General features: G+C 34.1%; 1 protein-coding gene across 1 annotated transcript in view; it reads left to right on the top strand.

Annotated features, from left to right (window-relative positions):
• MPP7 (MAGUK p55 scaffold protein 7) overlaps positions 1–14992 on the top strand; it is a 177537-nt gene that overhangs the window by 15782 nt on the left and 146763 nt on the right. The gene's annotated exons all lie outside the window — the stretch shown is intronic.

Genomic DNA, 14992 nt, shown 5'->3' with positions numbered 1-14992 from the left:
AAAAAGAGTATGAAATAGCAGGAAATTTTATACTTCTTTATGGTCAACATTCAGGAGCTGGAGTTTAGCTTAAATAAATAAATGTTCACAGCAAAAATTAGAAGGAATATATTTTCTGAGGTCAAGTATGGCAACAGTTCTGTAGCCACATTAATTTAAAATAATTTCCTTTAACAAAATCAACTGAAATTCTAGTAAGCTCTTTCTTTTACTGGCATTCCTCCACTGAAAGTGGTATTTTGTATAAAACATATTGCAGTTAATATGAATAAAATCAGTTTGGGAGATGATTTCATTGAAGTGTTTTTGCCATGAAAATGATCAGGAACCAGAAATCAAACCTTGACACATAAGTATGCAAAGCGATCCTGGTAATGGTCAAACTGCTTAAAATAGTAAAAGGAAATCAAGTAGCTTACTGGAAAATATACTACCCATGCTTCTGGAAATATCAATTGAGTTCTCTCAGAGTTTTAACTCAAGCTGAAGGGAAATTTAGAGGACTCCATTGATTCTGTAGGAGTTGTAGTAATCCATGCCACAGAAATATCTGAATCTACGCATAATTCAGAAAAATTTGTTATGGTTTTCAGTTATTAGAAGAGCTTTAGAATTGAGAAATAACACTTGAAAATGGATAACTTTATCCATCTGTGATAGAATTATAAATGCAGTTTTTTTCTGTTTTGTAAATTAAATTATTTTGTTTTGTTTCTTGAGCAGTGTTAACTTTTGACAAAAAGGCTAATTAGCTCTTAAGAAAGTGATGCTTTATTAGGCTCTTATTATCTAGAATTCTTTAATCAATATTTATACATATAGTAAGTACTATGATGTTTTTTTGCAATGAGTGTTTTTCGTTTTAGAGAATTTTAGAAGGTGATTTTCATTTGGCTATGCGGAAACTTTGACTAATATTAAAAATGTTTATTTTTAAAAGATATTGAAGTTGAACATCTTTTGACTTATTGAAACTGATTTTAAATTAAAATAGAAAGAATTAAGTATAGTTATATAAATACTTAAAAAAGAAAGAGTTGAATCATTCTGGGGAAAAAGGATGTTATATGATATTTATTTTTAACTCAATATTCAGACAGTTCATTATCATAGGACATTGAAAACTAGAAAATTGCTATGGGGAAGAGGTTTGTAGATAGTGGTAGCTATTAAAGTGTATTAATTATAAAAAAATGAAACTTTTTAAAAACTCTTATCTTCCATCTTAAAATCAATACTGTGTAATTGCTTCCAAGGCAGAAGATTGGCTGCTAGGCAATGGGGCATTTAAGTGACTTGCCAAGAGTCCCACAGCTAGGAATTGTGTAAGGACAGATTTAAACCCAGGACTTCCTCTCTCTAGTCTGGTTTTCAATCTACTGAACCACCTAGCTGCCCCAAGAAGTGAAACTTTTTGTTAGTAATTGTCTTAGTTTAAATTGGTCTTACTGGTCCCAGCCTGGAATAGGAAAACAATTATCTGTTTATGATGTATGAATCAACAAAGCAAAGTATTAGTGGAACATATACATGCTGCCAGGTTCAGACCTTTGATATCATTGGAAGAGATCACTACCAGTATAGAAACTCCTAATAATTCAGATCATCAATTTATCTGCAAGTTTAGTTTTAGAAAGTAGCCTAGGGCATTGAAGTTAAGTGACTTCTTTATGGTCACATAGCTACCATATGGGAGGCTAGACTAGCTTCTTGTGACTCCAGGGCCCATTGTTTATTTATCTGGTGATGCCATACTACTTCCAAAACAACAAAAATACATCAAACACTGAAAGAAAATAATTGCAGTTGTAATGAAGGCATAGTATAGTGAAATCTGGAAAATATTGCAGTTTTAAAAAAGAAAGCAGATCATCTTTAATTGATTACCAAGTAAATTGCTTAAAATTTTTTTTAGTTTTAGAAATTGCTTTTAAGTAAAGGTAATTTATTGATCTATTACATATATGAAGGTATATACCATCTCTTAATACCCTTTTCTTCCACATTTATCAAATAGAGTTTAAATGCATTTTAGGTGACCCTATTCATTTTAAAGCACACAAAGCAAAAAATAGGAGCAGCAAAAAGTGAGTTTTGGAGGTTCTAGCTTCAAATAATTGGGAAAAGCTACATATTGAAAAAATATATGCTAAGGCTCCATTTTTAAGACTGGTAGATAGCATTTAGTTGTGGTACATACATCTCCACAGAATATAATACACTTTACTTTAAAAAGTTACTTTTGTAATGAGTTAAAGTCTTTTTTGTAACTCATTTTTATTTTGTAGGTAGGTGAAGATAATGGTTTGTTAATTGGAAGTGACCAAATACTAGACTTTATTTTTCTCTATCCTGAAATTTTCATGGCTTAAATCTCAATTTGAATAAGTGAATAAATTTTTTGTTAAACTACCATGAGAATATTCTTATATATTAAGAGAAAATCTTAATATAAACTTAATATGAAAACCTTTTGGTCAGTAGTACATTTATCTAAAAATAATTAGGCCTATATCTTTAGTTATCAGTAAGAGGCACAGATAGTCAATTCTATCACAGATGACACATGGATCTTCTTTAGGATCTTCTTAATAGTGCAATAATACAGACGTATTGAAATAATGGTAGGATATTAGCTCTTTTTTGGAAAAGAAACTTTATTCCAGTGGGATTAGTTAAGGGTTATTCTGTTAATCCTCCAAAATTGAGGGTTTGGGATCATGTGAATGACCTCTTCAATAAAATGAACAGTGATTATTATTGGTGACTATTACAGCATAATTTAGTAGTAGAAGAACTGAACTAGGAACAAGGAGGACCTGGGTTCAAATTCTGCCCTTTACATCAACCTCTTAACTGTGGGCAAATTACTTAATCTCTGTGAGCCTCAGTTACTCATCTGTAAACTGAGAATAAAATAATACCTATCTCACAGGGTTGTTGAGTTGGTCAAATGAGGCAGTATGTTCAAAGTACAGTAAAAATTTTAAAACTCTACATAAATGTTAGCTATTATTGTTGTTACCAATCTTTGAATCATAGGAGATCATGCACAGAATTATACCTAGAAGATATGGTTCAGGAAGGAGGAGTTGGAGGGGAGGGCATTTTAAAAATTCACATAAACAACCCCTAAAGGAGTAACATGAATAGTGCATACAAAATTTCCCTTATATAGGAGAAATTATGAATGTATTTATTCTAATTCATCTTTTCTTTTGAATATAATTTGTAGTTTTCTTTCTTATAAGAGTTCTCATTTATTATTTTATTTGTTCCTATTTATTTTGCAAACATTTACTAAATACCTTCTCTGAAGAAGGAACCATATTTTATTTTCCATACTTTTTGGACTTTGTGATTTATATGTTGTTCATTGCACCACATGATATCAGTGAAATACATTATAGGTTGTGAGTTTTTGGTTTTGAACCATCATAGCAGCAGTAGTCTATTTTTGTATAATGCTTTAAGATTCATTAATCAAATACATGACTCTTAAATAAGGTGGCAAGCTAGGGAGTACAAATATTATCATCTCTGTTTTATAGATATGAAAATTGACATATTGTAGGTTAAGTAAGTTTCATAGTGTTCCATGACTAGTAACAGCAAAACTGGAACATGAAGCCAGGTCTTCTGGTACCATGTATAGGCTTGGGGTCCTTTGATATCCCACAGAGGACTTAACCTTAGCACCTCAAAGACTTCCACACTGAGGCCCTCTCAGTCCTCATTTGTGGTTGCTTTAGGTGGTCTTTACATTTGGCTTGGCTCTAACATGCCATTTCACTTAGTAGTTAATAAATGTTTTTTAAATGCCTATTATGTGCCAGGAACTAATTACTGGGAATACATATATTTATAAAAGGCAGTCACTGCCTTTTGGGAGTTATAATCCAATTTAGGAAGACAACACCCAATAGAGAAATTGATAATGGTGGGGAAGGTGGCCGGTGCAAGGGCATGGAAGAAAACTTCCCAAAGTAGTGCATTCAAGTGAGAGATGAAGAGATGCTCTGACCTGAGCTTCTTCCTGAAATGGAAGTTTTGGAGTTCATGGCTTTAGTCTCCAATTAGACACTCCTCAGCCACCATCTTGAACCTATGTTTCCTCCTTCCTACCCTGCTTTCCAGTTACAGAACAGTAATCAAATTGGCTATTGTTCATGGAAAGGAGCTACTGTTGTAACTATAAAAATAAAGATATCCTTCCTTGTCCACCATTCCCCTCATGTTATCTTTCCTTATTAGAATGGAAGCTCCTTGAGGGCAGCAAGTCTTGCTTTCTACCTTTGTTTCCAGTCCGTAGCATAATATTTGGCACATAACAAATACTTTTTTTTTTTTTCATTCTGCTCATTGGGACTGAAACACACTTCTTCCTCACTCTGTTGTATGCTTTCTATTCATTCTGGTTTGTTTTCTTCTGATAATACAAAATATCAGTAGTACCAGCCATACTGTTATAGAAATTGAGTTTACTTCTTGCCTTTGATGACAAATTGAACTGCTTTCTTATTCAAGTTTCAGTGCATATTAAATGAAAGTAAATCTTCTTTGTTCAGTTGTTTATTATTTTTACTTGTTAAAAGGTGCATTCAGGCTTCATCAGTATTCTTATTTTCCATATACTGCAAAAGACTGTTGACTTTATGTAAGTTGTGCTTTTCCACAAGTATGTAGAGAAATTCAATAATTAGTGTTTGTCTCATTTCTTTAGTTTTGCTTAGGTATCTGATGTTGAAAGTAATGAATGAACTCTTTCTGTATAGGCCCATAGTAAATCACCCATCTGGTATTGAGAACCTGTCAGTCATTTATAGATTGGCAGTAGTAGAAAAAGAAGGGTATTGCTTAGTGACTTGAGGTGGACCTTCTTTTATCCAGGCTGATGCACCATCTTTTGGATAATTTTTAAGTCTCTCTGAAGCCATGGCTAACTTTGAATCTGCTTAAAATTAAAGCTAGGCATCCCCACTGTCCATAATGATGCTGGGTTAAACAGCTTCTTTGGAACAGTTTTTTAAGTTCTTTTCAAAGCATCCAAATGATCTTTTCAGCATAGTATTTTATATATATTTTTTGAAACAGATCATTCTTATAGAAGGCACTGATTAAGATAAACAGTGATTATAAAAGGTAAAGGAAAACAGTACTAACTGAAATCAGGACTTGTGATTAGTGTTGACTCCAGAGGACTACATGATGAGCCAGAATTCTGTCCTCTGATGGAGGAGATGGATTGACTACAGGTACAGAATGAAGTCTGTGCTGTTAAGATATGATCCATATGTTGATTTGTTTTATATAAACGTTCTTTTTTTAAATAAAAGAGCATTTTATTGGGGTAGGAAGAGTATGTGAGAGAAAATAACAGCATTATAAACAAAAGCATCAATTAAAAAATCCTTTTTAGGCTAATTAAACTCTGGGGTAGTAGATCTTGATTAATCTAGAGGGGAAGAGGGGAACGGATGCCTGAATGGAATTTACCAAGTTGGACAAATTGAATATTTAAATATTACAAATACTGCAGCAATGTAAATCATATGATGTTTTGAATATATTAAAGATAAATTTATTTACCCAGTATGTATTTTAAGATGGTTTACAAACCAAGATTATGTTAGAAGCTGATAATCCATTAAGAGCAGTTTCAAACTTGAAGTCCTAAGTTTTTTTTCTTTGAACTTGGATGGAAAAAAAATTGATTCTATTGTCACTAACATTTAAATGAAATTTATTATCTCATTTACTTATGAATGTAGACAACAAAACATTATTCTAAGAAGGAAGCCATAGAGTAGGAAGATGTCTACTAGTCTGCCAAAGGAAACCAGGCCATGAAAAAGATTAAGAATGCTTAGTGATTAAACATTAGAGCGAGGGGGCAGCTGGGTAGCTCAGTGGATTGAGAGCCAGGCCTAGAGATGGGAGGTCCTAGTTTCAAATCTGGCCTTAGACACTTTCCAGCTGTATGACCCTGGACAAGTCACTTAAACCCCATTACCTAGCCCATACCACTCTTCTTTCTTGGAACTAATACACAGTATTGATTCCAAGACAGAGGGTAAGGGTTTAAAAAAAAGAAAACAACAACAAAAAACATTAGAGTGAAACTTGTTCCAGTTTATATACTTTTGATAATTGTGCTCTGATTTAACTGACAGACACATTCTTATTTAATTAAAATGTTTTATGCTTCTTGTGATTTCATTTTCCAAACTAAAAAGTCAGGAAGATGTACAGTGTCACAAAGGATATTCCTTTAAAATTTTTTTAAAAAATAACCCTCACCTTCCATCTTAAGGCAGAAGAATGGTAAGGGCTAGGCAATGGCGGTCAAGTGACTTGACTAGGGTCACAATGGCTAGGAAGTGTCTAAGGCTAGATTTGAACCTAGGACCTCCCATCTCTGGGCCTGGCTCTCAGTGAATTTCTTAAAATAACCAGACATCACATTAGCTTTTTGGCAGTTATATAATATTGGTGACTAATATTGACCTTGAGTCCACTACAATCCTAAGATCCTTTTCATACAAATTAAAATTGCACTAAAATTCCCTAATCTTGTAACAGTTGTTTCTGACAATAGACTATTAAGGCCCTCAAGAGCCTTATCTCGAGAGATAATTCTATCTATCCATCTCTCTCTCTGTCTCTGTCTGTCTCTCTCTTGCCTTTGAATCCATAACACTGTCCCAGGCTAATAAATATTTGTTAAATTGAACTTTGAAATAGTTTTTGTTTTTGGTTCTCAAGTGTACAACTCTCAGAAATAAAATAGGCATAATCAGGTGTAATAATGAAAATAAATGTAATATGTAATTATTAAGGTGCTACATGTAATACTTAGAAATTGGTTTTGTTAAATAATATTAGTAAAAAAATTTGTGGTGGTCACCATTTATAAAATTAATTCTTAAGTCATGAGGATGATAGTAGCTTTTAACAATTTAATGTAATGTAAATATATTATAGGAAAGAAATAAAGAAGGAAGGAAGTAGAAAATTATTTCCTAGCCTACCACTCTAAAGTCTGATCCATAGAATTTTAGCTCGCTCCCTAACAAGGTTCCAATCTCCACGTGGAAGTCCAGTAGTCTCTTCGGAGCAAGAGTTCTACTAGCCCACGAGGGTCTTCTGCCCAAGCCACAAATACTGAATGGAGTAGAAGAATCAATCCCAGAAAACTCATGCCCAAGCCCCCAATCTCCTCTACAGTCTCATCTTTTATAGCCCATTTCTCCACATCCCTTCCTGACTCTCAGCTGGTCTGTCACATCTCAGATACCAATCAAAGTCTCTTTGACCCAGACTCATATTCCTTAGTTCCGGGTCATGTTCTAGGGCTCTTAATCTGTGACCTCTGTTTGGAGCATTTCAGCCATACTAATGGGATGGGTTGGATGAGAAGAAAGTTCACATCCCTAAGTTCCCTTTATTCATACATAAAATCTTTAAAAAATAAAAGTTCCTATTTATATTTACTTTTAATAAAAATGTGTCATTGAGTAGTGTGCAAGGAAGAGAATTTTGATGTAGTTACTGAGCTTATTAGTAGAGCTATAAAGTAATGGATTGTCACATGTTTTCATTAGCAATGCAATATTGCTTCTATTATTGTTCCTTGAGCTCCAGTTAAAGAGCAGGTATGGGTGGGGTATTATTCATGGTGCTAAGGTAGATGACAAGGAAATTTTGCTGTCTGTATTCACGGTGGATGACTGAATAGAATGAAGTATGGTCTGAGAGTTTGGGTTCAGATGAGTGAAAGAGGGCTGATGGGCTGGGGTTTTAATTCAGTCTAATCATGGCAACTTCACAGGGCAAATTCTAAAGCTAAGTGGATTAATTCCCCAATAAAGGAGTTTGGGGGCATAGAATTTTTGGAAATTCTAGTCTGAAGGTTTCCTGTTCCTGGTGGAACAAGAATATACTGGAGATAGCAGTAGCTAGACAGCAAACTGCTTGTATTAGGTCTTGTAGTTTTGTTTCAACTGTACCCTTATTTTACTGGTGGATAAACTTTTATTCTTCTCTGATTAAAAATAGAGACCATCCATTTTTAGCTTCCTATTTTCCTGTAGTCCATACATTGAAATCATTCTACATCGTTCATTCTTTGGTCTAATTTCTTACAAAGACTTGACCAATCTCCTTGACAAGGCCAACCTTTTCACTTATGTATTGGTTCCATCCTTTTATTTTTACTGATCAATCCCTTTATTTTTGTGATTGTCACTCTCTCCTTATATACTGGATTCTACCTTTTTACTTATAAACACTGTTCTTTCCCATGTTTAAAAAGAAAACAAACCAGAAAAACAAACCATTTCACTTAACCATATCTTTCCTTTGAGCCATGTCTCTCCTCTTTTTTGGGTAAAAATTTGGACAGAGTCACATATTCATTCATTTCTTCTCATTGCCATTTGCTGTCTTCTGTTTCAGTCTAGTTTATTTCCCTAACTCAAGTACAATTTCTTTATCCCAGCTTACCAAGAATTTCTTAATTGCTAAATTCAGTGACCTTTTCTGAGTCTTCATTTTTGTTGACATTATTTTGACATTGTCAATAAGTTCTTTCACTTAGGTACTTTCTTCTCCCTTGGTTTCTGTGAAATTCTCTTGATTTTCCTATTTGTCTAGCCAAAAAAAAAAAAAAAAAAAAAAAAAGAAAGAAAGAAAGAAAGAAAAAAATTCTTTCTTAACTGATAATCTTAATTCTGTTTTCCATAAGATATGGTAGTCCTCCAAAGTTCAATGTTGGGTACTCTTTTTTTTTCAATACTTTCTCTCTTGATAACCTCAATAGCCCCCATGGGCTTACTTATCTCTTTGGAGATGACTATTGAATCTTTGTGGCCATCCTTAATTTCTCTACAGAGTGTTAGTTCCATGTTACCAACAATGTGCTGGGCACCTCTGTCTCAACTATGCAATGTCATCTCCAACTCAACATGTCTAAAATAATTTATTATCTTCCTCATTTCCTCAGTTTATTATCTTCCCCCTCATTATGCCATCCTTTATCTAAGTTTCCCTCTTATTACTGAGGATACTACCATCTTTTTCAGTTGCCTATATTTTCAGTATCATGGTCATACTCAGCTCTTCTCTCTTCCTTACCACATCCCCACATTCAGTAATTTGTCAAACCTCATTGATTTTACCTTTCATCACATCTCTTGCATTTCCCTTTTTCTCTCCAAGGCCTAGCATATTGTTTTACAGATAGAACTCAAATGATGATTGGAGTAAGGAAACAGACCATACGTCTTTCAATTTACAAATAGCTAATTGCCCAAACTATAGCTATAAACCAATTCTCCTGACTACCAGGCCATTGTTTTTAAACTTTATATTTTTAAGCTAGGAATTCTAGGAAGCCAACAAGAAGAATAATAGTCGCTCTATTTTGGCCTACTCTTTATTTTTACATTTTCCTAACCTATTTTAATTGATTCTTTTGGACTTGTTATTCTTCTTCATATTATTTGAAAAATGCGAATTTGTTAAATGTGACTTTTACTAATACTTATATTCCCCACTTTCTTTTCACTTAATTGGAGAATTTTATCAGAAGAAAGGAGGTGGTGATTACATCATTTAAGATCCAATTCAAATCTGGAAGAGTATTTCAAGAGATACTTCTCAGTGGAGTAGTCTTTTAAAGAAAATTATATTGTCCATGCGAAGGGAGCCAGCAGCCTCAAGTTCACACAATAAACCCTTTGGGGAGGTTATATTACTTATGTCTAAAATGGATGTTTACCTTGGGTAGGAAGAAAAGGGAAAATGCCAGACAATATGAATGATCCATTGCCCCTTGGCTTTGGCCAATGAAAGCCAGTTCTTTAGGAGATGTAGGAAAGGTTGTCTTACACTATAGTTTACATTTTTCAGGCCCAGAAACATGCAGAGCCTTCTGAAGACATGAATTCCTGAGCCTCTAAATAAAATTATTACCTTTGTAATATGTTCTCTCTAAACAGCATCCATATGTGGTCTTTTCTTTTGGAAGTATGATTTATATGCATGAGGCTGAAGGTAGATGAATGAAACCTTTTTTGCAAATCACACTGAAATACTTTTTGAGGTTTCACATAAATGGCAAGTCATGTTCTTTTGAAGTCTACATTTTAAGTCACTGTTAATAGCATAAATATCATGTTAAGAGCCTAATAGTTCTTGAAATGTATGTAATTTGAGTGACTTTTTTTGCTTTGCATTTTCATTTTCATAGGAATTAGAATATATTTTACAAAATGATTGTAAGCACTACACAACTTAGAACTGATTTAGAATAATTTTACTAGAGGCTGAAGACCCAGGTAACAATACCGTTAGACTTATCCTGTTGTGGAGAAAATTGATTACTACCCAGTTCAGAACCTTTTGGATACAGATGCAGAGATTTCTCATTCCTATGATTGTCTACCTTTTAATTTAACAAAAACTTATTAAGTAGCTGCAATATGCAACATTGTGCTAGTCTGAGGTGAGCCAGAAAAGTCAAACAGTTCCTGCCCCTAATCAACTTATATTCTATTTGTGAAATAACTCAGATGTACAAATGCAAAGTATACACAGTCATTTCTATTGAGACTGTGCTGTCTATTGGAGCCTATTAAATCATTGTATTAATGCAATGCATTATAATTCTTAAGTCTTTCAAAGCTTTTTTCTTTAACTAGTTAGTTATTCAGTACATTCTTTTTTTTAGTTTTAAATACTTTACTTTCTAATAGGACATATGAATCCGTCTACCTTGTTCTGAATCTGTTGTCATTTTTTATGGCCAGTAAATTAAATTATATTCATATGCCATAATTTCTTAAGCTGTTTACCTACTGATATTCATCTACTCTAATTTGTTAAACCATGCCCCACTTTTGCTTCTTTGTTACAATAATAAAATGTTGCTATTAATTATTTTGTAGGTCAGTCAAAACTTTCTCTCTCTCTCTCTTTTTAATCTCTTTAGTAATGAGTAGCCCTGGTGGTACAATGGATAAGACCTTAGTTAAAATTTCTCCTCTCTGCTCTCCTGCTTCTCCAAAGTATTCTCTCTTTACCTTTATCTTGTAGATTCCTTTTCTTTTAAGATGCAGCTCAGGCCTTCTTTTGCATGGAGATTTTATTATTCCACTTGCTACCTCTCAAACTACACTTTATTTACTTATTTTATTTACATTTGTATTTATTTTTTAATCTACTTGTTAACTTTTCTTATCATAATGTAAGCTCAGTACAAATAAGGATTATTTAGTTTAATCCTTTGTGCTTCTATCTGTAGTGACTGATTCATGATGGGAACTTAATTAGTGCTTACTGATTGTTATTTTTATTGTGGAGGCACAGTACAACCTTGAGCAATTAATATGTCTAATTATTTAAGTCTGGCTTTATTTTTTAAAACATGTTTTTATAGTTGTATAGCTCTTAATTCCTATGTGACCTTCTAAGTGGACTCACAGAGATTTTGCATATACTCAAGTTATTTGAAAATAAATTTTGTATATATCTCTTCCTTCTGGATTTTGTTGGTCAAAAAGACTGGAGGTTAACATTGATCTATTTTATATCTGCTTTTTTATTGAATAGATTGGAATTCTCCTAAGATCATCACATCTGTAAAAGATGATCATTTTGTTTTCTTTGTAACTGTGCTCATTTTCTCAATTTCTTTTTTTTTTTTTTATCTTCTATAGCTATTATTTCTAGAACTGAATCAAATAATACTAATTGTGAACTTTTTGGTTTTAGATTCCATCTTGTCAGAAAGGTCTTTATAGTGTTCTTCTGTTACATATAGCATGTCTTGGTTTTAAATACTATTTATCACAAATAGTAATGGTCTATTCTTTTTAATTTTTAAAAATAAAGAACCATATTTGTTCAAAAACTTTTGCATTTACTTATATATCATGTGATAATTTTTTTAATATGTATGGATTTATTAATAATTTTCCTAATTTTGTGTCTCTCCATTTCTGCTATAAGTCCATCTTGGAAAAGTATATAAACTTTTAAACTTATTGCTGTATCTTCTATACTAATATTATGTTTGGTCATTTGGCACTAAAATATGTTAGTTATTGATGTAGTGTCTTCACTCAAGGCCATGCTTCCTTATCACTGATTTTGCCCTGCTAAGCCTAGGTGTTGGATTACTTTTTGTGAAGATGGGATTAACTCTACCCTGCCCATTTTTAGATTTAATCACTAAAAGTGTACACATTCCACTTATTCTCAAGTGGAGGAGGTCTGGGACCTATGTGTGCAATAGTGGGTGACGAATCAGAGGGCAGTCTTAAGCAAAACTTTAGCTCTGTGATGGCAAACCTATGACATGTGTGTCAATTCTGACACATTTGCTATTTTCGATGACACGCGGCCACATATAGAGAAGTATGGGGCCACATGCCGAGGATGAAACATTTGCTGCAGTGTAGTGTAGACACTGTGAATTAGATGACAATTCTACCTCTATTAATTTACCTATTTTGGTTTATTAAATACAGTTATATATTACAATTATACATTTTTATTATTTAAACTATAAATATCACAAAATTATGGTTTTTTTCTCGAAGTAACATACCACCTGAGTTATGCTTGTTTTTTTGGCGAATTTTGACACACCAAGCTCAAAAGGTTGCCCATCACTGCTTTAGCTAATGGGAAGAAAGCACAGGAAGTGACAAAAGGAATTGCAAGAGCCTTCTGTGAAAAGGGTCTTTTCACCTTCAACTTGACCTTGGAGGAGCTCTGGCTAAGAACCTGGGACTGCTTTATATTTCTCTTTAGAACTACCATGTGGGTGAGTAAAAAAGGCTGACTCCCTTCCTTAGCTTCCCTGGAGGTACTAGCCTCCAGAGGGGCCCATTGTCTGGGAGGAGGCCTGTGGCTAAAACCCTTGTTAATTGACCCTTAGGCCCTCCGGCTGGGGCTACTGGAGCCCTGCCTGAGTAAGCCAGGGCTTGAGCACATAGTCTAGCTCGTTAAGCTAGACCTCTTACTCTGCCCTCTTCTCATTTCTCTACTTTCATGCTTTCCCTTTATTTTATAGATAAATTGCTAAAAAATCATTTGGAATTAATTAATTAAATTCCTGGTGACCACCTTATTAAATATTTAGTCCAACCATAATTTTTACCCTTTTTACATTCTGCTATCTGCTTCCTTCACTTCTGCTCATGAACTGCTGAATGAAGCTGAAGAAAATCAGGAAACTGTACTAAGAAATCCACTTTTATGTTACATAATTTCATCTGGGCCCTCATCAGTGTAAGGCAAACTATTGTTTTGTAATCGGCTCAAAGACCTGCTTGATATAGTGGCTTTTCTAAACCTTTTCATTCCTTGTCAAACCTTCATTAAGTTCTCACTTCACTTATAGTCTTAGCTCAAAATCTTGCCTCATATTTCACTGAGAAATTAAGTCTGTTTGCCAGCAGATCCCTCTTTTTCTTTCTTCCTACCATCTTACATCCTTATTTAGCTATCTCTTCCTTCATCCTTCTTACTTGAAGAGATTCCCTTTCTTCCCAACCTTAATCCTTATCCATGCATAAGTGATCTCATTTCATCCTGTTTTCTCCAGCATATTGTCCCCTCTATCAGTAACACTGTCTCATATCTTCAGTCTCATTATAAGGTTTGCTACAGTAGTGACTACTGCTCATATTATGCTCCTATCTATCCTACACCTCCTTCAGAAAGCCCTTCATTGATCTGCCCATCCCAATTTGCTATTTGTCCCATGTCTAAACCTCCTGTTTTATGACTAAACTCCTTGAGAAGGTTTTCTACAATTAAAGTTCTCATTAATCAACTGAAAGTGTCCCCTCCAAAGTTATTGCCGATTTCCTCATTACTAAAACTAATAGCTTTTTCTTAGTCCTTATTCTTCTTGATATCCCTGCAGTCTTTTGCCACAGTTGATCATCCTCTGATCCTTGATTTTCTCTTCTCCATAAGTTTCTGTGGTACTACTCTTGCCTGATTTTTCCATCTCCCCTCTCCTAAGTTTACTTTGCTTGATGCTTGTTAAAGTCATATCTGCTATTGGAGGTGTCCCCCATGGTTCCCTCCTAGTCTTCCTTCTCTTCTCCTATACTATTTTAATACTTAGGGATCTCATCAACTTCCAGGGAGTCAATTATTATTCCTCTGCTGATGATTTTCATATCTGTTTATCCAACACTAACTTCTCTCCTGATGTTAACCAAAGACAAATCTGATTCAAATTCATGTGTTTTATAGCAACAAGTAGAGAAATGGAACACTAAAGAAAACTTTGGAAAAATAAATATTTTCAGCTGCATGTTAAACTTCTTGAACTGGATGTCTAGTAGACATCTTAAATGAATAGAAATCATTATCTTTATCCCAAATCTCCTCTTCTAAACTTCACTCTTTCTGTAGAGGGCCCAGCTATCTTCCTAGTCACTGAGGCTCACTATTTTAGGTGTAGTGCTTCACTCTTATTCTCACCTCCCTTACTCACTCTGAGTTCCAGGCCTAGATAGGAAATATCTGAAGTCAGATTTGAACCCAGGATCTCCCATCTCTGGGCCTGGCTCTTGAGCTCCATGCATTTTTCATTAGCTATATATTCGAATTCTGGAATTTTTTGCCTCTTCATCTCCACTTTCTGGCTTCCTTGAAGTCTTACCTAAAAGCCCACATTCTACAAAAAGCCTTCCTGATAGGCCTTAATACTAGTGCCTCTTTCTTTTCATTATCTTCAAATTATACTGAATATGTTTCTTTGTACATAATTGTTTTAGCATTGGTGATAAGAACCTGCACTAGGTTAGAGGCCATGTCAAGGGAGAAAAGAGGGTATTATTTGAGAAATGTTATAAAGATAAAATTGGCAGGACTGGGCAACAGATTGGATGTGAGTTGTGTATGGGAGTGGGGTAAAAATGAGAAATGAAGTGACCTGGGTGGGACTTGGGAGTATAGTGGGGTC

Source organism: Gracilinanus agilis, chromosome 5 (assembly GCF_016433145.1).
Source record: "Gracilinanus agilis isolate LMUSP501 chromosome 5, AgileGrace, whole genome shotgun sequence".
NCBI classification, from domain to species: Eukaryota; Metazoa; Chordata; class Mammalia; order Didelphimorphia; family Didelphidae; genus Gracilinanus; species Gracilinanus agilis.
The sequence above is the reverse complement of the archived record's forward strand: the minus strand, read 5'-3'. Positions and strand labels throughout refer to the sequence as shown.